We start from the raw sequence: 12,500 nt of genomic DNA, 5'->3' as shown, positions 1-12,500 counted from the left end.
TTTTCGGGTATGCTGAAAACGAATATCACATTGAAATTTGGGACAGACATATAGTTTTCTGGATATTAAGACATTTTTCAAAATTACTTCATAAATCTTAGTGCCAGTCCCGGTTCTTAACATGGGTAATAGGGGGAATTTTGTAACACATGCGTATTAATTTTTATTAGGAAAAACATGGCCGCCAGTGAAAACAATGAATTACATTGAATAATAAATGTTTTAATATCCAGAAAACTGTTTGTCAACCACAAATTTAAATGTGATATTCGTTTTCAGCATATTGAAAAAACTTATAAAAATCGTCTTTTTAACAGTAAATGCTGAGTTCAAGAGCTGTTCCTTTCCTTTACTGATAATCGCATATTATTGCTAAAATGAAAGAAAAACTAATCTTTACTCAAACACAGGATGCCATCAAAATCTAGTAATCGGTCTTGTATTCACTAGCGTGATACTGTGAGAAAAAAAAAAGTATGAACCTCAGAGTTCCCCGCCCGCCTCAGTTTTAAATTAACCGTCCATGTTCAACTAATCATTTACAATACTGTCTGCAAGTTTTAAAATTATTAGATTTCTATTCGTAAAATTTATAAACAGAAACATATTTTCTTACCTGCATTATTCAAAAATGTAAGTAACATCCAAAGTAATAATTATTTAAGGAGTGTACCTGGAAAAGAAACGAAAGAAAGTAATTATAAAAACAAGCCTTGTAATTAATATTACACACACACAGCTTTTGGCAAATTGGAGACACTTGTATGGTCTGATCGGGGGAATCACATCAAAAACAAAGCTAAGTGTTTACGAAGCATGCGTTATCACTACGTTGCTATATGGGACAGAGACCTGGACAACATATAGAAGGCATCTCAAGTTATTGTAAAGGTTTCACAAAAGTTGTATTTGGAGAATACTTAATATTAACTGGCTGACTCTAACGCCTGACTCTGTGGTTCTTGAGCGATTAAATATTCCTAGTATTGAAATGAAAATCATTCAAAATCAGATGCGCTGGACTGGACACTTGGTTAGAATAGAGGGCAAAAGACTTCCTAAACAATTGTCTTATGGCGAGATAGATGGATGTAAAAGACCACAACATAAATCAAGGAAAAGGTTTAAGGATTCTCTGAAACTCAACTTGAAAATATTCGAGATGGATGTACATAACTGGGAAGCCCAAGCGAAAGATCGATCACTGTGGAGGAAAATCATCAGAGAGAAAGTTGTAAGATGTTTGAAGAGCAGCATGCAGAGCTTGCTGTCTTAAAACGTGTTTTAAGAAAGCAGGACGATAATATAATGTAAGAGAAATTGCAACAGGAACTGAAGTGCACTATAGGTGCCAGATACTTTCTGTCAACAGCTGGTTTTGTTAATCATATGACATCACACAATCGAAGACAGGAACAACAGTCTTATGAAGAGGCTTCTACAGCACACATGGCAACGCTAAGTTGTCATACGTGTGGTCTAATCTGCAAATCTAAAAGTGGCCTGACACAACATTTAAGGACTCACAATATTATCATGCGATCACCTTTTCAAGATAAGTTTTTATGCCACATTTGGGAACTTTCATGTAGGACTAAAGTTGGATTGGAGAATCACCTACGTGCACACGGACCAAATAACACTTAAGAGATGACAAACTTCTGTCAAGAAGTAGAAATCCTATCATTTATATATATATATATATATATATATATATATATATATATACACACTACGTATTTAGACAGCATTTTTAATTCAAGCAAACATTGTTAAAAATAACAGAAAGCTTTTGCTTAATTATACACGTATAGTAGCAGCTGTATGACAGCCAACGTATGCAAATGACCATGTGAGGTGATGCTACAGCGAGGAGGAAGGAACGAAAAAGATTATGCAAAGAAAAATGTGGGCCGAGAAGGACAGAAATAGATGTGTAGCACACGTGGCCCGAGAGCAGCAGGGAAAGAAGTATCTTAAACATGACCGGACAAAGGCAAAGTACCACGGGTTCGACACAGCAGTCTTGTTAAACAAATTGGAGTACGAGAAGACGTTTGAACAAGAGACAAGGCATTATTCTAGAAGTACCTGTAAATAAATGTATGTAGTCCCAACTGAAAAAAGGGAGTCGAATTTCTTTTGTCTTTGTCTCCTTGTGGCTGTCTGTATACAACGTGTGGGTCCCGAGGGTATACATGTAACGACTATATATATATATATATATATATATATATATATATATATATATATATATATAATGTGGTTAAATGTCAACCCTCCTTATGACATGTATCCAACAACTAACAGCGACAGTCCACAAGTAAGCGCCACATCCTAAACTGCTGGTATTTCTCCTTCTCCTTTTAGTTCTTATCTCTCTCTCTCTCTCTCTCTCTTCCTCCGTCTTCAAAGTTTTACCCATCTTACGCCCTTCTTTTCCACCTTTCCTCTCCCCCATCCTTCTATTCCTGTCCCTGTCTGGTTAAATATTTTAAACTCACCCACGTCCATTACCACCTTCCAGTGTTTATTAAATCTTAAAACTTAACTGTTGTCGAATTAGAATTGAAATTCTTCCTCCCCAGTTTTTGTGTTTCTTCTAATATTGTTTTTCTAATCATAACCATTTCTCTAAAGTCTGATGAAGTTACTGGATCGTTGATACGATTCGGTAACTGAAACATGTGTAACTAAGCAGATAAAACGGTAATAAAAATACAAAATATATATTTGCTCTGCAATAGTATTGAGCACTTTCTTAAGATTTTTAATCACTTAAAAAAATAACTGTGAAATTGGAAGTTGGATAATCTAGATCCGAGGGAATTACGTCAAAAGGAAATTCGGGCAGAAACCTGGATGGGATGACCGAGAATGACGTCAAAGGAGGTAAAATGTGGGACATAGAATCCCCGGAGATTGGGTCAGCGAGATTGACCCACATTTTCAAGACGATGCATGTTGGAATGTTCACATCATCTGGGACAATAAAAGAGATAGCAGGCAACAGAGAAAAAGATTATATATATATATATATATATATATATATATATATATATATATATATATATATATAAGAGAGAGAGAATACGACGGCGAGAAGCGACAATTTTTCTCCATACATCAACCCCACCCCGGAAGTAGTCATTAATGTCAAAACCATCATTCGGAAACCGAAAACGTTATTTTGAACGAACAAAATATTTATAGAATCAGCTGTGTGCGTTTTATTATCGCCAAGAAGTGTATATATCGAGACGACAAAAGTTGATATGAGAGATAGAGAGAACAAAAGTTGGTATTGATACAGTTTCTGACTCGTGCTAAAACTGACTTTTCGTCTGTCTTCTGACTATTTATGTAAACAACCGAAAGGTGACGAAGGGCCAATTAGATTGCAAGACAGCAGGCGACAATTTTCAATTGAGACTTGGGTAAATCGTAAAATTCGCCTGCAACCAAAAAAAATTTTGCAAAAATTTAAAAAACATCGTTCTGTTTTGTTTATGACGCTAGGTGGTTTTCATTCGGCATCTTACGAATGTTTATATAAACTGCCGCAAGATGCCGACGAAATATTGGTTTTAACATGGGTCACAAATTGTAACGATGTACTGTCGCAGGAAAAAAAAAGAAAGAAAAAAGCAAGCAAACAAAAATAATTAGGACCAGAAATAAAAATCCGATTCGGCATTTTTTTTAAATGCAAATGAAATGCATTTATTTATGGTTCCTCCAAAACAACGCATTTCATTATATTTCTAAAGTCCTTTCGCCACACATGTGCTTTTTAAAAGTCTCTGTCGCCGTCACCTCACGCCGGTGTCAGCCAGCGCCTTCTCGCCCTCGACTTTCACACGTCCATCTCACTAATATTTTCTCACACGCGCCTATACGTGCTGTTATTTTATTCACACAAGACTACACATCTAATCATAAGGTTTCTATCATAGCTTTAATAAGCAATAATCTTACTGGGTCGATAAAAAAATATATATTCGTTTTCTAGATCTCCATGTTGAAAAAAAAAAAGAAAAAAATTAAAATTAAAATCTGTAACGGTCACATGACCAAATTTAAATTTGTTTCTTTCTAAACGTACTTTCTCGTATTAAAACTCGGATGTCAGTAGTTTCAAAATTAAATAGCTAAAATATAGTCAACTAAATTATAGATTTATATACACCCGCACGCACCCACAGCCACATGCATTGAAGGAAACACAAACGCTCTTTTACGAACAAGAAATATTTTTTATGGTAGTACACAAAAATAGTGGATATCACTTGTCTTGAATCACAGATTTGTGTTTTTCTCCATTTTATTTATATAATAGATGCTAGAGGGTCCAAATGGAAAAAATTGGAACTTGGCAGGCGTAAGTGCTCCTCTATGCATACGCAAATATACATTTATAAATTCAAATCGGTAATTTTTTAATTTTCAATATCTGTCGATATCTCAAATGGTAATAACTAACGCTTGAGCGCTAAACGTTTTGGTTTCGATTCTAGCTAATGGCATCGAAGTCACATATATTTATTTTAACTTCTGAAATCACCACTATATATTAGGTACAATATAATAATCAATAGAGAATTTTCTCTGCAATATTAAATACGAAATCTGCATAAATTAAAACGTCATACCTAAGCATATTTTATAACCGGGAAACGTCGGGCGGCGTGCTAGTACATATATAAATTTAGTAAGTTTCAAATTTGCTTAAATATATTTTTCCATTCAAACAATTATTTCTGCCCATTTTAAAACATGGACAAAAAAATTGTTTAAATTAAAACGTTCTTAACAAATTTGAAAGTATATTTTTATTTGAACAAACAAAAAATATGAAAAATTTTTAATTGAAAAGATAAATAAAAATTATGCTATAATATAGCTCTAACTCGCACTGAGCACTATCTTATAAACACTGGAATTTCACTGGACTGACATCGAGGAAACAACAACCATTACAACAAACGACCTTTTGTGCCTCAGAATTTAATTTTCTATAATCACCACTAATATCAATACACTTTTGCCAGCGATGGAATGCTTGCTGCGCATGGGTGTCCGGAGCGCACTTTGTCAGACGTAAATTGTTTTGGAGCATTAAAATAATTTTCACTACTGCTGATAATGTTAAGCCATTCGTTTATTTACTAGCGGGACCTGTGGAAATTCAACAGGGGACGCATTCGTATGTAATATATTGATGTTGGCATTCTGTAGATGTTCAATGTAAATGGAGACGCTTTGATATTATCGTAGCTTTTTTGTTAAAACTGCAAAAGTATTTATCTAAGCTAGTAGGGACGCCCGGCAAAATCCGGTCGTAAATTACGCTTAAATATGATATTTTTATTCTTGCAGGTGTCAGATATATTATTATAGAGTTAATGTTCTATCGATTTTTATGTTATAAAGTTGCGATTTAAAAAAAACAAAACAAAAAAAATTATATATATATATATATATATATATATATATATATATATATATACACACACCCATATGACTTTGGTGCATTAGCTTGAATCGAAACCGAAATAAAAACATATATATATATATATATAACTTGAGTTCCTTCAGCCATAATCGAAACCGAAACGAAAACTTATGAAGTATTCTTGGTAAAATTATTTATGACAAGAAATAGAACATAATTAAGCGACGTAAGCGTGACACACAAAAGAACACGCACACTACCGTATTAATATATAGATTTTTATATTATCGCTTACGTTTGAATTCATAATTTGAAACATGACAGGAATCATAAACTATGACATCACATGAAAGCTGTAATCATTTTGTTATGGTAATGTTTTCAACTTTAAGAAAATCAAAATAGCCCAATTGGTAGAACATCAAACTGCGGATCTCAAGGTTTCAGTTTCAATTTCCGTTCATGGCATTCATTTTATTCGTTTGGAATTTATTATTTACTAGCGGCTGCGCTGCGTCAGCACCCACCGCTGAGTCAAACAAAAAATCGAATACACTCAACATCGTCTTACCATCAATGCTTACCCTGTGAACTGAGTATGGGAAATTCCCATATGCACAAAACAAAATCACTGAAAAAATATATATATATATATATATATATCCTGACTAAGGGTAAGGATAATGAGTAAACGTTGGATAAAATGATTGTTAAAATTATTACGAACTTGCCAGGATTCGAACCTGGAATCTTCTGATCCGTAGTCAGACGCGTTATCCATTGCGCCACAAGTCCTCTGCGTATGCCGACAGATTTTACCGCGACTGTATACAGAAAGTGATAAATTCTGTTGATATGGGCAGGTAACTTTTTCGACAAAAACGAAACGGCCTAAAAACCTTTATTTTGGGCTTTTGTGTGAATCGCGTTATTCGTTACGAACCATGTATTGATATGGACAATCTAGGGACTCACACTTTTCAAGGAAAAAAAAGAATTTTTTAATTCGGTTCATCGAGTCCCTACTAGTATATATATGTATATATATATATATATATATATATATATATATATATATATATATATATATATATATATTTAAAATACAATTATCTACTGACACGTGTTTCGTCGTCCACAACGCATCAGAGCGGCTGAATCCAGCGGGATTCGAAACCGGGACCCCACAGTATTGAGCCCAAACCCCTTACTGCTGACCCATCTCGCACGACTATCTGGATACATCGCGAGATTATATATTATATATATACAGGGTGCCCACAAAGTCTGGCTACATTATGTAGCCAGACTTTGTGGACACCCTGTATATATGACATCTTGCTAATCAGATTCAAAACGACCTAATAATACAGAAAAATACATGCAAAAAAAAAAAAAAAGAAAAAAAGACAATTTACTTCCAGTTACTGCTCTCCTTCCCGACCAACCCCCAGCTATTTTTGTGTGAATGCACATAATTATGCAGTTAAGCCTCCTGTCTTCGCGCGCACAATGTAAGGATTTAAAACAATCAGATCTGCAAGGTGACTGACAAAGCCGAGACACCCAACAATCTCGGGCAGTAATGAAAGGTTTCGACGACTTAGCTGGAAGTAACACGTGACATTATTAAGTATTAAGATTTTACAAGTAATTGTTACGGGATCAACATAGGTGAAACAGAGAAAACGTTGACCTCCCCCCCCCCCCCGTGTTATATATAGAACAGCTATTCTTAAATGCCTAGAAGCATTTATATATGAGCTAGAAGAATACCCGTCCCAGGACGGGTAAAATTAATTCCGCCTTAACAAAATAGGTTTACATCAAGTTTATGTCACCTTACAAAGAATTAAACCTTTTTTTCAAGATATCTATCTCTATGTTTATTATTATTATAGAGAAAGGAACTGTGTGTGTGTGTGTGTGTGTGTGTGTGTGTGTGTGTGTGTGTGTGTGTGTGTGTGTGTGACTGAGTGAGTGAGAGAGAGACAGAGAGAGACAAAGAGAGACACAGAGTTCCTTATGGACTCGAAAACGGCTAGGCCGATGTTTATGACATTTCACATATGTATTTGGCAGTGTTCTTAGATAGGGTTTGTATCTTCGATAAGTGCCAATAATCAATAATTGAAATAATCCGGTAAAAGAAGAAACGGTCGATTTTGACCATAGTTGACACCTTACAATGTCTAACATCATAAGTGTATTTGAGAAGTTTTATTACCACACAAGCCGAAAGACCCGACATATAAAATCAATAATAGGTTCTTTGATATGACAGGGGTGCGTTTGAAATTTTCGTTTCTGTTTAAAATTATAATTGCTCCATTTTTAGGGAGCTGGATTTTCCTACTCCTTGTCCTCTAACTGTACTTTTGTGGAAAAGAAACTAACCAGTGACAATTCATCCATCTCATTAATTCTTAACCTCAAGTGGCTTTTAGACTTAATGAGTGATGAATCCTCAAAAATAAGTGATGAGGGGGGTAGGCCAAGAGAATATGCAGGATGTGGCAAGATTTCATAACCAAATACTCCTAGGAAAGTTGCTTTTTTTTTTTTTTTTTTTTTTTTTTTAAATCCTAATCCAGGGTGCACCATTTTTAGGGAGCTGGAGTTTTCCCCTCCTTGTCGCTAACTCTGCTCTTGTGGGAAGGCAACTAACTAGTGACAATTAAGCTATCTCATTAATTATTAACCTCAAGTGGCTTTTAGCCTTGGTGAGTGATGGGCGAGGACAAGGTAAGATTTCATAACCAAATTCTCCTAGGGAATCTTTGATCAGTAATGCTGTGCGAGAACAAGCATTATCATGATATCTGTTCCGTCTGCCTGCTTCCCTCCGGACTACAACTTGGATGTGTTCAAGTCCAATGTTAACAAATTCCTAATGAACCGCCCCCTTAATTAAACACTTCATCAAATCTCCACACTAACGTAATGTACTTGCAATAACCCTTATCCCTGAGTGGCTTCCGGGCCTTGATAAGTTGGTGATCACTGTGTAAAAAAAAAAAAAAAAAAGATGTCTCTTTCTGTTGACTAAAGATCGTTTCTGGGTCAACATGAATTGAAGAAAAATATGAAGGATGCGTTAATGATGTGAAAGAAAAAGTTATAAATTAATGATGGGGATATATTTTAGCAACAACAATGTGTAAAATCTATATATATAAAAGCGAAAATGTATGTATGTATGTATGTGGGTTCGCTTTTTCTGTATGTCAACAAGAGGCTTCTTTCAGAGAAGCGGTCGCTCGCTTAACTTTTTAAAACTTTTTATATCACATATAAATCGTAATATCTCACAGTTAACAACGAAACTCGCCTGTCTATTTAATTTGCTCGATTTCGGGAAGATAAATATTCAATACTTGTCGCTCGCCGCATGTGGGTTAGTCTTTTTCCTATAACATCTTGGGGGTGGGGAAAAAAGCGTTCAGCAGTAAATGAATACTATGCCGCAGTCAAACTTGACCTCATTAACTCATTAAAACGGGCACCTGCTAAATACAACTAATTAAATGAATTCAAACGTGTTTCCGTTAGCATCTCGCGATGGGGCAATGGTTAACATCGCACTTTTTTTTTTTTCACACTTTTACAACTTTGCCTCAAGGGTTCGGGTTCGATTCTCATGCTTACTTTTTTAACCCCCCCCCCAAAAAAAAACACCCGGGCAACGCCGGGTACCCCTCGCTAGTAAATTATAATGGTTTTAAATATTCCTGTAACAACTGGCTTCGGGTCGAGCTCAAAGTGTAGTATCTTCAGATGCTACACTTCAATTTCTTGTTCTCTGTCAGTGGAGGAGAAGTCCTTCATGACTGAGACAATTTTTATTTTTGTTCCTGTTCTTCACGTTAAAAAACGACCATGGTGTCTAACTCTGTCCCGTGGGGAGGCATTGCAAATAGGAACAACTGGGGAAAATGTTTGCACTGCTTGACATACAAACGTAAATATGCATAACTTTAGATAGAGAGTCATTCTCAAATATCTACGGACTTTTCTCTCGATATGGATTGCTAAAATAATTATTAGTTCTCACACAGGTCATCAGCAGAGATTACTCACCGACAACATAAACACCCGTCTAGCTGAACCCACTGTCAAAAGTTTTTCCCATTCTTTATCTGTGCCAAAACCAAAACGTAGATTCCATGAGCAAAGCTTCTTTCTTAGAAGTGAACGCCAGTCAAACTCTCTTCCGTTTGCCTGTTTCCCACTTGACTACAACTTGGATGTCTTCAAGTCCAACATAAACAAATTCCAGATTAACCGCCCCCTTAAGTAAGACACTTTATCAAATCTCCAATATTAACGATTACTACGATACTGTCCCATTTATTACTGTACACGCAATAACCCTTATCCCCGAGTGGCTTCCGGGCCTTGATAAGCGGTGACTACCATGTAGAAAAAAAAAAAACAACCACTGGTGTTCCCTGAAGTTTGGGTGACAGTAAGTCTCCCCGGATTTCCAGTACTCTCCAGCTTTTTTGATAACATTTACAAATAAATTTGTGTTATCGCAACAGCTGTTTGCGATTGACTTCTTGTTGGCAATAACCATTAGTCTTTACTGGAATTTTGGTGGCAATAAGCCTCTCCAAGGTCACAGTCCTTTTTGTACCCATAGAGTGGAGGTCTGGTTAGTGTTTTTTTTTATCTTCGGTCTTTCCATCCACCTTCAGCTTTCTTGACTCTTTAGTGTCGTGTTAGCCGATACCAATATTACACTATTTCATTTTTTTTTTTTTTTGAATGAGTGAGTAGTTAACTTAAAATTTTGCGGTTTCAGTTTTCTTGGTTTGTGTGGCGTTTATCTTTTTGTTTTACTTCTGCTTCAGTTTTTATTTAACTGGTTAGCGTTTGTATTTTTATTATTATTATTTACTAGCCTGGGTGCTTGGCGTTGCCTGGGTGTTTGGGGGGAGAGGGGCTGTGTTGAGCAAAAAAAAAAAAAAGTGGTAGCAGGCAGGCAGGCAGGCAGGCAGGCAGGCTCAAACTCGTACCGCGAAGGTGGAAAAGAACGTGAAAAAAAAACGTGACATCTTTGCTGTTGCGCCCATCGCAAAACCGGTAGTGACATAGGTTTAAATTAAGGCTAGTCAATCGAAAAGAGATGATGACTTTCGAAAATATCGGTGAAAAAAGTGACCCCATTCCGTTGAAAAAGTGCCCAGTTGGAGGTGAAGGAATTACTGTTTTTGGCCAATTTTTCGATATTTGTCGTCCGAAGGGTCGAGCTTCAAAACGATACCAATCTCGTGAAAATCCGTCGCCTCTGTAGAAAGTTTTAGGCAGACATACATACATACATACGTATATAATACATACATCTGAATGTTTCTTTTTGGAGCACATACAACGGATACCAATCATAAAAACAGTTGAAATCTCAAGGAAAACCTTCGAACAATGAGATAAACTACAAACGCTAACCGGTCACATAAAAAATGCAACAGAAGTAAAACAAAAAAGATAGAAAACTACATCGAAACAAGAAAACTAAAACCGCAAAATTCTGATTAACTACTCCCCTCCCTAAATAAAAAAGGGGGAAAAAAATGTAGCGACGCCAGCGACTAGCACCACATCAAATAATCGAGGAGGGTAGAAAGACAGATGAGAAATAGAGTACTAACCAGGCCTTCACTGGATGAGTGCAAAGGGACCGGGACTTTGTGGGGCATATTGCCACGTAAATTTCAATGCTGCACTTTTTGGCCACTCTGTAAAAGTGGCTGAGGGAAGGGGTAGGGGTAGCCTTAGATATGGTATAAGGGATGATTCAATTGCACTGGTAGATTGACTCTGAAAACATGAATAAAAATTCAAGATTTATTCGTTCATCATGAAATCTGACCGAGTCAGTGTTTTTAAACCGTAATGAAAAATGATTTGTAAGTTGAAAATGTTCAACTTCGAAATTTGGGACTTTCGCATACTCAAATCTTGTCCAACTTTTTGTATGATGTAGAGTAGACCAAACCGAACATATGACCGCACACACAAAAAAATATTGCAATTATTTTGTGGTTGGGGATACTTTGGTATTATATTGACTAACATAAAAGATCAATAGTCATTGCCAGCGAGAAGTCAATGATTGGCGGCTGTTGCAATGATGCAAATATATTTGCAAAGGTTACCGACAAAGATGAAAGGTACTGGAAATTTGAGGGTAGCACCCAGACTCCAGAAGACATTACCGCTTGTTGTCAGTGATCTACATTACATGAACCATCTTGAAAGAGAATGGCAACTGCTTCATTTTTTTATTATTATTATTGCTTGACTTTGGAATTTAAATTGTCGTCGACTCGTATGTATTAGGAGTTTCGAAAAAAAAAAAAAAAAAAAGGGATTATGTTTAGGGTTTTTTTTTTTTTTTTTTTTTTTTTTTTTCAATCAAAGGTGTCGTCTACCTTTCTCTAGTTAACCATTGTTATGCGAACACTTTAAATGCACCGGTAATTGGCGTACACCCCCCGCCCCCAGAAGCCCATAGGCATCATTTCTAAGTTAAAATCGTGATAACTTACATGTTATTAAAATTTTAACGGCGAGGGAGGTCGAAATGTTGTCTAGTACATGCTTCTATCGATGACCCTCTCGACATGGGGATTATTTCTGATTTCCTGGAATATTTAGAAATAGGACCCTAAGGAAGGATGTAACACATTGAAAATAAAACAAATAGGTAACAGCAGAGCATTCTAATGAAGGGAGATCAAAGATAAAAACAGCCATTATTTGGGGCATGAGTCAATCACTCGGTCAGTTGCTGTTAAAATCCCGTCCAGTCCACCCCTGTTGAAAGCAAGTGGTGACGTAGAAAAAAAAGAGAAATTCCGAAATTCCTCAATCGGCTTTCATGTGATCGTACATCTACATCACATGAACCATCTTGAAAGACGCTGTCAACTGTTCATTTTTTTTTTCTATTGCTCGACTTTGCAATTTAAATTGTCGTCGACTCGTGTATATTATGAGTTTTCGAGAGAGAGAGAGAGAGAGAGCTAGCTTATGTTAA

The 12,500-nt window shown here is 36.1% G+C and overlaps 1 protein-coding gene and 1 non-coding gene across 2 annotated transcripts in view; both read right to left on the bottom strand.

Annotated features, from left to right (window-relative positions):
- Positions 1–12,500, bottom strand: part of LOC145258220 (zinc finger protein GLI3-like) — a 682,857-nt gene that overhangs the window by 611,737 nt on the left and 58,620 nt on the right. Inside the window, exon 2 of the mRNA XM_080116167.1 lies at positions 617–673. The gene's annotated coding sequence lies outside the window, so the exon portion shown is untranslated. The remainder of the gene's footprint in view (positions 1–616; positions 674–12,500) is intronic.
- Trnar-acg (transfer RNA arginine (anticodon ACG)) lies at positions 6,178–6,250 on the bottom strand. Its single transcript has one exon. It is a non-coding gene; the product is annotated as a tRNA-Arg (tRNA).

Source organism: Euprymna scolopes, chromosome 33, assembly GCF_053919585.1.
Source record: "Euprymna scolopes isolate OS-2025 chromosome 33, ASM5391958v1, whole genome shotgun sequence".
Classification (NCBI taxonomy): domain Eukaryota; kingdom Metazoa; phylum Mollusca; class Cephalopoda; order Sepiida; family Sepiolidae; genus Euprymna; species Euprymna scolopes.
Note: the sequence above shows the minus strand (reverse complement) of the source record. Positions and strands in the feature narration are given on the sequence as shown.